The sequence below is a fragment of the Sinocyclocheilus anshuiensis genome, unplaced genomic scaffold (genome assembly GCF_001515605.1).
Source record: "Sinocyclocheilus anshuiensis isolate Anshui unplaced genomic scaffold, SAMN03320099.WGS_v1.1 scaffold1115, whole genome shotgun sequence".
NCBI lineage: Eukaryota > Metazoa > Chordata > Actinopteri > Cypriniformes > Cyprinidae > Sinocyclocheilus > Sinocyclocheilus anshuiensis.
The window spans coordinates 984,058-995,648 of NW_015547735.1; the positions used below are offsets into that span (position 1 = coordinate 984,058).

The 11,591-nt window shown below is 39.5% G+C and overlaps 1 pseudogene; it reads right to left on the reverse strand.

Moving 5' to 3' along the window:
• Positions 1 to 7,089: 7,089 nt before the first annotated feature.
• The window catches only part of LOC107704369 (1-phosphatidylinositol 4,5-bisphosphate phosphodiesterase beta-4-like), a 56,681-nt pseudogene continuing 52,179 nt past the window's right edge, over positions 7,090 to 11,591 (reverse strand).

Consider the following 11,591-nt stretch of genomic DNA (forward strand, 5'->3'; position numbering starts at 1 on the left):
TGGTAATAAAATATGAGAAGAACTCAGAGTTAAACTGAGTCAGAACCAACTCATCTTGATAATCTCAGATAACTTTGATAGAAAGGTATGTAATGAATTCGTTTGAATATCTATCAGCTGTTACATTTAAGAACACAATGAGATAAAACCAATTTAGCTCAACTAATTACCAAGCACTGCTTCATTTAGTTCAGTCTGTGGTGTAAAAATATCACATTAGCAATTAAAGAAAAACACTTCAGAAACACATGCTCAGCTCAAAGTGTCTGAATAATTATTGCTCCCAAATTTTACTGTTAGTCCACTGTATGAAGAGTTTTTGGGTGTAATATGTCACAGTTTACTTTATTTTGCTCTCATCGCTTACATGAATGAACTGTAGTGTCCTGCACCCACTAGTAACAAAATATCAACAATTATATCTGCTGTCTGAATGATTTTTGGTTTGACTGTAACTACATACCATTGTGAGAAATGCTTTGGATAAAAGTGTCTGCTAAATGAATAAATGAAATGAAACTACAGGAGTGATTTATTCCAAGCTCTTATATTGCTTGTTGGCACAGCACTAGTTAGTAGGTTAGTGTTCAGTCTCCTCGCTCCTCAGACATCAGGAGCAGCTTTAAACTGAACGTCAAACTCACACTTGACCGCGCTGATGCTGTCGATGCTCGGCTTGCTCCCTACGTGAGGGTGCTTGTTTCCCAGGGGAAAAGTCTCTGACCTTGGGATGCAGCGGCCGGGTGCTTGTGGAGCCTCCGGCGACTCTCTGCTGCTCCTCTTGAGCTCTGGAAAGGTGGATCTCCTGAACAGCCGGAGGGTGCTCAGAGATCTGGAGCCGTGCTCAAACCCGGTTTTGCTTCTGCGTAACGGCTTGAGGCGCTCCGGAGCAGTGCTAGTCGGCAAACTGCACCTCTTCTGATAGTAACAGTCATCCAGTCTTCTGACCGGCGCGTCAAACGCCAGCTTCTTGGCTTTCTCGAGCTCCTCTTTGGCGCTTTTGCTGAAAGGAGTTAATAAAATGCCAAGAGGACCAGAAGCGGGCACACAACTCGTTTTGGAGGCTCTTGGTGAGTAAAACAGCGGAGGCAGGTGATTGTTGGGGCATTGATACTCTCTGTGTTTCTGAGGAGGTTTTGAAGTGAAAACACCAGAGAACATCCGGCCTTGTGGTGATGAAGCATCACCTTCCCTCTCGTATTCCTCAATGGAGTTCATCGACTGGATTCTCTTCCGCGAACTGATGGATCGTTTACGGGTTAAACTGATGGGAAGTCGAGTCCCGTCTTCAAATGCATGGATCTGGAGAGGCTTCTCCTCGTGTTGAGCTTCACTGATGTTCACAGTGGAGAGTTTCTCAGCGAGTGCATCACCATCGTGAACCCTCCTGGAGTTACTCAGCAGCGCCTGCAAGCAGTCAGTGTGTCTGAGATACCTGGCCACCTCCACTGCAGAGTTGCCCACCTTGTTTTGCCGCTCGATCTGGAGACCCAGCCTTTTGAAAGAGCGCACCAGGAACTCCACAACGGCCGAGCGTCCGGCCACGGTGGCGTACATGAGCGCGGTGTTCCCCCAGGCGTCCACTGCCTCGGGATCTGCGCCGTTCTTCACCAGGATCTTCACCGCGTCCAGGTGTCCCATCTCGCAGGCGTAGCTCAGCGGCGTGTGGCCGCTCTCGTCCGGGAGATTCACGCTCGCACCCCTCTGCAGCAGAAGATTCACGAACCTGCATCTCGCAGGCGAATCCTGGAGGAATACGGCAGAGATCAGAGGCGTCTGTGCCCCTTCTGTCTCGGAGTCGATGATTTTCCCATCCAGAGCGTCTAAGACGAACCTGGCGAGGTGGATCTTGTCGTTGGAGATGGCGTCCAGAAGGATTCCGGTGTCGGTTTTGGAGCCGCACTTGTCTGAGGGTTTGAGCATGTTTCCTGATGGAGGCTGATGGAGATCTGCTTTATACCACCACGCTGTGGAGTTTCCACGACAACGTGAATCTCATCATCATACTTTATTGTTCATAAGTGGATGTGTATTAATGTGCTGATTTTAATAAGGGCTTCAGAGAAACACGCCGACTGAACCGTATGAATACATGTGCCAATTATTGACTGGAACGCTGCTGTTCTTTGTGCTGGAGAGACTGAGACAACTCAAGACACCGACGGCTGTCGTCTTCATGGCTAAATCACACATTTGCAGCCTTGCACATTGAACAGTACTTTCAGTGACGGTGCTGTAGGCGTTTTGTTTGACAGATATCAGTGAAGTCTTGCTCAGAGAAATTTCGACACACTATTTCACTTTTTTTAATACTGTAAAGCTGCTTTGACACAATCTGCATTGTAAAAAGCGCTGTATAAATAACGGTGACTTGACTCTGTTTTTGCCATCTACACACTCTCAACCTACATACTCAACAGAGGAGACCACTGACAGTCTCTTATGAAAATTAACCAAGGTTTTACTACAAAGGAAGCTAAAAAACCATGGTTAATATAGTTAAACCATGATTTTGCTACAGTTTAAACATGGTATTTGTAGTAAAACTGTGGATGTAGGGTAGCGCGGGGCACAAAGTAACGCGGGGTTAGTTGTAACACACATGGTTTAAATATTTCCACACATGCTAGCATAACAAAATTTACGGTATTTACTAGTTGCCATATCAACACTCTACAGAGAAAAAAGTGCGCCAAAATTCAAAAATCTTTTGAAGATATCGCTGAGCATTTACTTTAACATAGCAAAAGTACATTTCTGGCTGAAGTAAATTTTTCATCTCTTTAGTATTCATTTAAAATAAGACGAATCTGCTCGAATCTCCAATCTGTTATTTATCAGTTTAGATAGTTCTTTAATGCTTCGTTAATTAGCAGAAGACACTAACTAGTTTCAAATTCCAGTTGCGCAGATGGGGAACGTTGTAACTTTGGCCCTGTTTACACTTGGTATTAAGATGTGTTTTGGTCGATCGGATCACAAGTGGACAACTCTAAATACAAGTGTAAACAGGGTGTGAAACGTTTTGAGCTCATCCACTTTTGACCACTTCCAGAGGTAGTCGAAAACGCATTGGAGGGAGGGGAGTGTATCTCTGTGTTTTTCTAAATGTTTCTTCATCTACACTGAACAAAATTATAAACGCAACACTTTTGTTTTTGCCCCCATTTGTCATGAGCTGAACTCAAACATCTAAGACTTTTTCTATGTACACAACAGGCCTATTTCTCTCAAATATTGTTCACAAATCTGTCTAAATCTGTGTTAGTGAGCACTTCTCCTTTGCCGAGATAATCCATCCACCTCACAGGTGTGGCATATCAAGATGCTGATTAGACAGCATGATTATTGCACAGGTGTGCCTTAGGCTGGCCACAATAAAAGGCCACTCTAAAATGTGTCATAGATTTGTGTTGGATGTTATCTTTGGAACGGAAATATGGATATTTTATTTGTAAACATTTTTATCTCTTATTTCAGTTAGTCATAACTAGCAGCTGAGTCAGTAGTAGTGCCGACAGTGTCGTGCAACGGAAATATGGATATTTTATTTGTAAACATATTTTTATCTCTTATTTCAGTTAGTCATAACTAGCAGCTGAGTCAGTAGTAGTGCCGACAGTGTCGTGTAAACATGACTGAAGATGAGAAAAGAGGAACAGACGAACCGATTCAATTGAGACCACTCTGACTGATTCAAACTCGTGATGGGTGAAACCAAAGGCTATAGAAATACAAAGACGGTTCACTCCGATACTGATAAATGGGAGAAACTGCAACGCGCAATATGGCGGGATAGTCCCACCTTCTAAATGAAAGAGCCAATCGCTGATTGGTAAAATCATTGCATCACTGCAGCAGCCGTTAGAAGCTTCGGTTCCCATAGAAACCTGAGGCTAGACCAGCCAATGCGCAAGCGCGGTCATAAGCGCGTTATAACTGCGCATGCGCATTGGCCGTCTAGCCTGAAAAATACAAATGCTATCTGAGCATAAGAAACAACATTCATGGGGCAGGTCATTTCAGATTTTGTTGCTGATTTGAAATATGTCATTTAATTGTGAGTTCGGCGGGCAGTTTTTGAGATTTCAGGATTCCCCCGTTCATTTAGACAGAACTTGGTCTTGTTTGAGCTGCCCAGAAGCGTTGCAAATAGGGCCACCGAGTGAACAGACTTTCCTTCAAAGGGAATCAGTTCGAAACTCTGAATCAGTTAAACCATTGCGTCGCAAAATGATTCACTGTTTCGAAGCGCTCCAATCGGATCGCGTATCGCGAATCATTTGATTCAGATCGGGATTTCAAATTGCGAATCATTTGATTTCGATCAGAACTTCGCAAATCATTTGATTCAGATCGGGACTTCGGAGCGGGTTCGCTAATTTCACGAATTGAATGATTCACGATCTGCGCTCCTAATTCCTGATCCGAATTTATGGTTTGCGAATCATTATTTATATCGGGACTTCGGAGCGCGGATCGTGAATCATTGGACTCAGATCGGGACTTTTGATCGGGTTGGCAAATCCTTTTTTCTGATTTCTGTTTTTTTTTTTTTTTATTAAACAGTGCAAAACATCAAACCATTAAGACAGTATATAAAAACAAAACAAAGAAAAAAGAAAAAGTACACACAAATACAAATCCCGTTAAGAAAATTAACCATGGTTTATTAAAGTGTAGTAACCATGTTTTTTTTTATAATCACAGTTTTGCTACAAATACTATGGTTAGTGCAGCAAAACCATGGTTAATTTGTGGATAGCATGGTTTAACTATAGTAACCATGTTTTTTTCTGTGTGTGTTAGTAAAACCAAGGTTAATTTTCGTAAGGGATGTGCTTCCAGGTTAACACGCACAAAAAAGTAATAAATTTCACCTATCCTAACCCTAAGCTGGTTCTTACTAGAACCAGGAAGTATGACCATATTAGCCCGGTTCTGTCAACACTGCACTGGCTCCCTATTAAACATCGTATAGATTTTAAAATCTTGCTTATTACTTATAAAGCCGTGAGTGGTTTAGCTCAGTATTTGAACGAGCTCTTATTACATTATAGTCCTCCACGTCCGGTGCGTTCTCAAAACTCTGGCAATTTGATAATACCTAGAATATCAAAATCAACTGCGGGCGGCGGATCCTTCTCCTTTTTAGCGCCCAAACTCTGGAATAACCTACCTAACATTGTTCGGGAGGCAGACACACTCTTGCAGTTTAAATCTAGATTAAAGACCCATCTCTTTAACCTGGCTTACACATAACAGACTAATACGTTTCTAATATTCAAATCCGTTAAAGGATTTTTAGGCTGCATTAATTAGGGATTGTTAGCCCGCATTAATTAGGACAATCGGAACCGGGAACACTTCCCATAACACCCGATGTACTCGCTACATCGTTAGAAGAATGGCATCTACGCTAATATTAGTCTGTTTCTCTCTTATTCCGAGGTCACCGTAGCCACCAGATCCAGTCTGTATCCAGATCAGATGGTGGATCAGCACCTAGAGAGGACCTCTACAGCCCTGAATGTCAGCGGAGACCAGGACAACTAGATGAGCCCCAGATACAGATCCCCAGTGATGAGCTTGTCTCCTAGACGGCCACCGGGACAAGACCACAGGAACCAGATGAGTCCTCTGCACAATCTGACTTTGCTGCAGCCTGGAACAACCTGCTGGTTCGTCTGGCCAGAGGAGAACGGCACACTATTTCGTCACACTACTTCCCTGTTTAATACTGTAAAGCTGATTTGACACAATCTGCATTGTAAAAAGCTCTATATAAACAATGGTGACTCGACTTAAAGAGGACACACGAGATGAATATAGAGATGCAGTTTTCACTGCTTTAGGATTCACAGAAGTGTAGATAGTTTCCATATACTCATCTAGATCAACTCTGAATAAAGAAATCAGAGGTTTAGAGCCAGATTTTTGTTTCTGTATGTGACATTTAGCTAGCAGGAAACACAAACTAATTAGGTTATATTTTCCTATATTCTCTTTTGAGTAGTTGAACCTTTTTGTTTCTTTAAATGTATTTCCAAGATCTGAGGTCAGTTATCCATTGTCGCTTTCAGTATGGCTACTGAAATGATATTCAAACTCACATTAAACCCTTTTAACATTGAATAAAGCATATGTATTGTATGATGTTGTTCCAGCCGATCCCCTGCCGCGTGCCGCAGCGTCTGGTTAGTACAGAGTTACAGAAGTTTGCCAAAAACAGCACCTTTAACGCTTTACAAGGATGCAGACAGAAATAACCCAGCATACTTTAGCACTAAACTCACGGTCACATTATCCAGCGTTCTCATGAAATTACCCTGTCCAGACAATAAACAGACCAGCAACAGTTTTCATTTAACACCTGGGATAGTTTATTGGTACACATACTATAAAACAGTATTAAAGTAGCAGGATAACAACAGTATTTTTTGAGTATTTTCATTGCTAGAAGTTTGACAAATACGATATATATTTATAAATACAAAAGCACTTACAGCATGATCCATTGAGAAGCTACAGAAAGCTCAGGAGACAAACGAATAGAAACGGGTGAAATTCAGAGCGCGACAGTTCTGCAAAAATAATCTGCTTTTCCCGCAAACTATAATATTAGAGCAAAGGTCTACGTGGAAGTCGCACGACAGAAAACATTCAGCTAGTGCAAAAAGCTTCTAAGAAACCAAACGTAGTCTTAAACTACTCACTATAATATATTTATATATGCATCTTTATATAAATAACCCCTTATTTTGGCATTTATCATGTAAAATAATTGAAACGTCCTACATGACATATAGTGGCACATTAGTAAGCGATGGAGATTTAAAGCACTTTGCTTTCACTCGAGATATGTGGCCAAACACTTGAAAACATGATGCAAAGAAAAAGAAGAAGACAGATGGAAAACTCACATCCAATAAACATATAATCTCCAAAGCCCTCAAATAAAACCGCACACCAGCAGGGATTTACACGGCAAAAAATGAGTATTTTTGTCTTGATTTCCAGTACAAATATCTAAACATCCTTAAATCAGGATGCATTTACTGGAGATGCAAAATCACACAAGATATGAAGTCTTGTTTTCTGAAAAATCTGTCAAAATGAAGCAAGTTTAAGCTTAAAACAAGAACAAATATCTGCCCATGGGCTCAGTTTTTCTGACCGTTGGCATATTTCTTTCTTGTTTTAGCACACTTCATTTCGATACAGTTTTCAGAAAACAAGACTTAATATCTTTTTGATTGTCATCTTGATGTATGTTTTGCTGTTTAGTTATTTTCACTGGTCGAAACGAGAGAAAAGTGCCTAAGAACATGATTTATTTTGCAGTGCACAATCACCTCTCTTTAAAACAAGTACCAATAGATTACACCTAAAAATAAAAGAACACAAACACAAGTGCAACCAAAGTTCAGTGTGGTGTCAGAGAAAGCAAATGGTTTGCGTCGATGAGTCACGTCCTTCCCGATCCGTGCGAGGAGGATTCTCACGAGAACAGAACCAGCGATTCACCATCACCAGCCCGTTTAAAACCTCTCAAATAAAACAAGACTTGGGTAAAACGAGGTGTGCGTCTGATCTTAAAAACACGTACAGGAACAGATGAAAAACGCTCGGGACACTGGTGTGATCTGGCTTCCAGACGCGTCTACATTCGTCGTGTACTGAGGAAAGCTAGATCTCTGCTACATCGTCAAAGATCCTTGACATCCTATCACATAGAAAGTGCTCAGGACGGGAGAAAAACAATGGTGTGACAAACTAATCAGATTCGTCCGTTCGCCTGACTCTGCTACGGTTAACTACGGTTAGCTCAGTTAAGATACGACTTGAGAAGTTCACAAAGAACACTTTTGAGTTGTCGACCCATAACGGCTGCAGCACTGCTGATGTTGATGATGATGATGGTGGTGGTGTATAAAATCATGTGTTCACCGCCTCCTCAGGAGCTGGTCTGAGCAGCGTGGGCGGAGCTACGGTAAGAGCCGGATTGGCTGGACGCCGCTGCAGAGGAGGAGTTAACCGCAATGGGCGGGGCTAGAGCTGAGGTAGGGAGAATGGGCGGGGTTTACAGACTGCAGGGGTTCAGGAGCGGGAGTCGAGATGAAGCACAGATGAAGACGGTTCGCTTCGCTCTCGTCTCAGTTGACGGGTGGAGCGCTTACACCACCGTGGCTGGTCTGCGGTCCATGTCCTCCTCCAGCTTCACCATCTTCTGCATGTCTTTGGCCTGGAGAATCACAGCAGATTTACAGGATCTCGTCTTTAGAGTTACATATGAATGATTTCAAATGCTGTTCATATTGTGCTGGCAGAATGAGTGTGATTTTGAGCTACAGGCAAAAAAATGTCGAGGTTTTCACAAAAGTGGGTTCATTAAGCCCTCGTCTAGTGATCCTAATGCTCCAAATAGTAATTAAACATCGACAATTATCTTTGTGTGTTTTCTGAGAGGAGTACTTCTGACTGCGCGCGAAAATGATAAATATACACAGAATTACAGTATTTCAGTTCAAGCAAACATAATCTGTTATGTCTTAAGTTAACGTTTTGGAACTTTTGCTGAAAACATCGGATGTATAACATTATATTAGATCCGTGCGTTACAGTAGGTCTATATATCTAGGCGTCGGAGTATATCACTGCCATTAATATTAATCTAACAATAAAAGAAAAGAGGGAATCACTCGCTGCACTTGATTGAACTGCTTTTGTAGTTTTAATAATCTATTTATTTGTAATGGAAACACTAAAGTGATTAAAGTGTTTTTCTTGAATGCTTTTTTTTTTTAATGTAAAAAGAAAAAAGAAGGTAATGCATTATTTGCTATTTTTATATTTGTTCTACTGTTTGTTTATTTTTTGCATCTGTCTGCTTTTGTAGTTTTAATAATCTATTTATTTGTAATGGAAACACTAAAGTGATTAAAGTGTTTTTCTTGAATGCTTTTTTTTTTAATGTAAAAAGAAAAAAGAAGGTAATGCATTATTTGCTATTTTTATATTTGTTCTACTGTTTGTTTATTTTTTGCATCTGTTCTAATTTATAATAACAAAGATTTAAAAAAATGAGCTATATTGTGATTATTAATATAGTAATTATTATTAAGAAAAAAAAAACTACAGGAGAAGATGCAGTGTTGCTTGGTGATTTTGCTTTGCTGACTCTATCGGCTTCAAACGGGTTTAGCTCCGTCGTTTTTAGTCTGATTACAACATTGTGAAGGGCTTTTAATGGAGAATGTGAAAATATACATTTTTGAAAATGTGCTCATTGTGACTCATTTTGCCAGCACAGGCCACACATTGTTAAGGGGTGTATTCAGGTACTAAATTAAATTGATTTGCATGAAGATCATAATGAAGAGGAAAAAAACATTAAACAGTAGTTTAGCATATTGTAGGGCTGTACGATAAATCGTCATGTAATCATGATCACGATTTCTGCTTCTCTTGATTTATTACACATAATCGTCTGCGATATTTGCCTGCTCGTAATTTATCCTGACAATATTTCATTTTAATCTATCTTGCATTGGGTAACGAGCTTTCATGGTTGTGCTTGCCAGAGCTTTCTCTTAAATCGATACCTTTTCTGCCAGAGTTTTACTTTATCTTGCACATGAAGCAACCATGCACACACTCTCTCTGCATTACAGAAAACACGCAGAGGAGCAGAAAACACGGCACACATGTAAGCTGGAGTTGAACAAACTCTTAAGATATTCTGCTCAGATAATAGAGTCTGTTCTCTTTCACAGTGAAAACTGTGCTTTGCTTGCTGCGACTAAATCTGTGAACAAACCATGCCAGTTGATGTTTGCTTGAGTTGTGCTTATGTGAGAGTGAGAAAACATTAAAATGACAAAATGTGATTATATTTTTTGAGCAAAATAACAGTGATTAATAGTTTAACCATTATCGTGCAGCCCCAGTATATTAGTTTCTTTATTCAGCCAATTTATAAAAAGAAACAGATAAGAAACATTTGAAAAACTCTCGTCTCTCAAATCAATGGATGTCGTGGAAGAAAGAAGGAGTGTGTGTGAATGTGTCACATGACAGGAAGACCACAGTCAACTGAATCATCTGATGACTCACTGAATCAATCTAATGATTCGTTCACTCTCTGAACATTTCGGAACGGTTTTTGACTCGCTGAACCACAGGCCGTTACTTTCGTCATGTTCGACATCAAACTAAATCAGTGTAATTACTAAAATATTCATTAATGGAATCATTAAGTAGTGGAATCAGAATCAGTATTGTTATGTTCATGATTCCCGTCACAAAACATCCTGGTGTTCAGACTCAGACTCTCTCTCTACATATATATATACATATATATATATTAGGGCTGTTAGTCAATTAAAAAATGTAATCTAATTAATTACGTGTCGATTATGGCATATTACATTTGGCTGTGAAAATACCTCCAAAAGATTATTTAAAACTATTTTTGTGTTAAATGAGAAAGTATTAAGTAGACATTACAAATAGTAGCTTTAGAAAGAAATATTTGATTTGATTCAACATAAAATTTATTACACATAAACGTTTAGACTACATCGGCCTAACAAACTATGGAAAGCAAAAGAAGATAATTTGAGAACCATCTCAGATTTTTTCGTTCATGCAGTGAAAGTCACTGGTAACCAAAACAGCTCTGTTACCAACTGTCTTCAAAATACCTTCGTTTATGTTCCACAAAAGAAAGTAATTGTAAATGATATTATTAAAAATTTTGGGTGAACTTTCCCTTTAAAGTTTTTTCCCCCTTTTTTTTTTAATTAAATAATACTCTAAATAAGAAACTAAAACTGCCAGCAGGTGGCGGTAAATGTCTTTATGAGTCTTCCATTCGATTCTTTCAAACGGTTGATTCATTCAGGAATGAAGTAAACGGCTCACTTTATGAATGGGGCTTTGAATCATTGATTCACACGATTTGTTCAAAACGCGGATTCATTCAGAAACTAAACAACGCTGTGTTGCTCGGAGACGCAGAACAGTTCTGCTGTGGCTTTAAAGGTAATATTTTTGTTGGCAAAACTGAGCAAAAACAGACAATATTGTGTTTAAAATATTACACAGTATTAACTTATTATTTGCTGAACTGTTGTATAAAATCTGCACTCGTTATATTCGGGACAAACAGCACTCGTGTGATATTGCTTGTCATTTGATATAAATATGAGACAAAAACTCATACAGGAGCATTTTTGCCCCAGTATCTTGAATTTTAGGGCATAACTGCATTTATGGAGTAGTTGCCCTGCATCGTATTTGTCAACTGTATGAAACGTAAGATGACGTACAGGTCTGGGGGCGGGGCCAGTGTGTTAACTTTTTTTTTTAAACAATTTTCAAAAATCATGTTTTTTCATTGTGCATTCCAATTAATCTCAATCAAACTGCAGTTGGGTTATTTTGATTAGGTAAAAAAAATACAGCTAACTAACACAATAAAAACATGATAACATAATAAAAAACATGATTTTTGAAAATTAAAAAAACGGAGTTATCTGTTTTTGTAAATAAACTCTTCATATATATATATATATATATATATATAT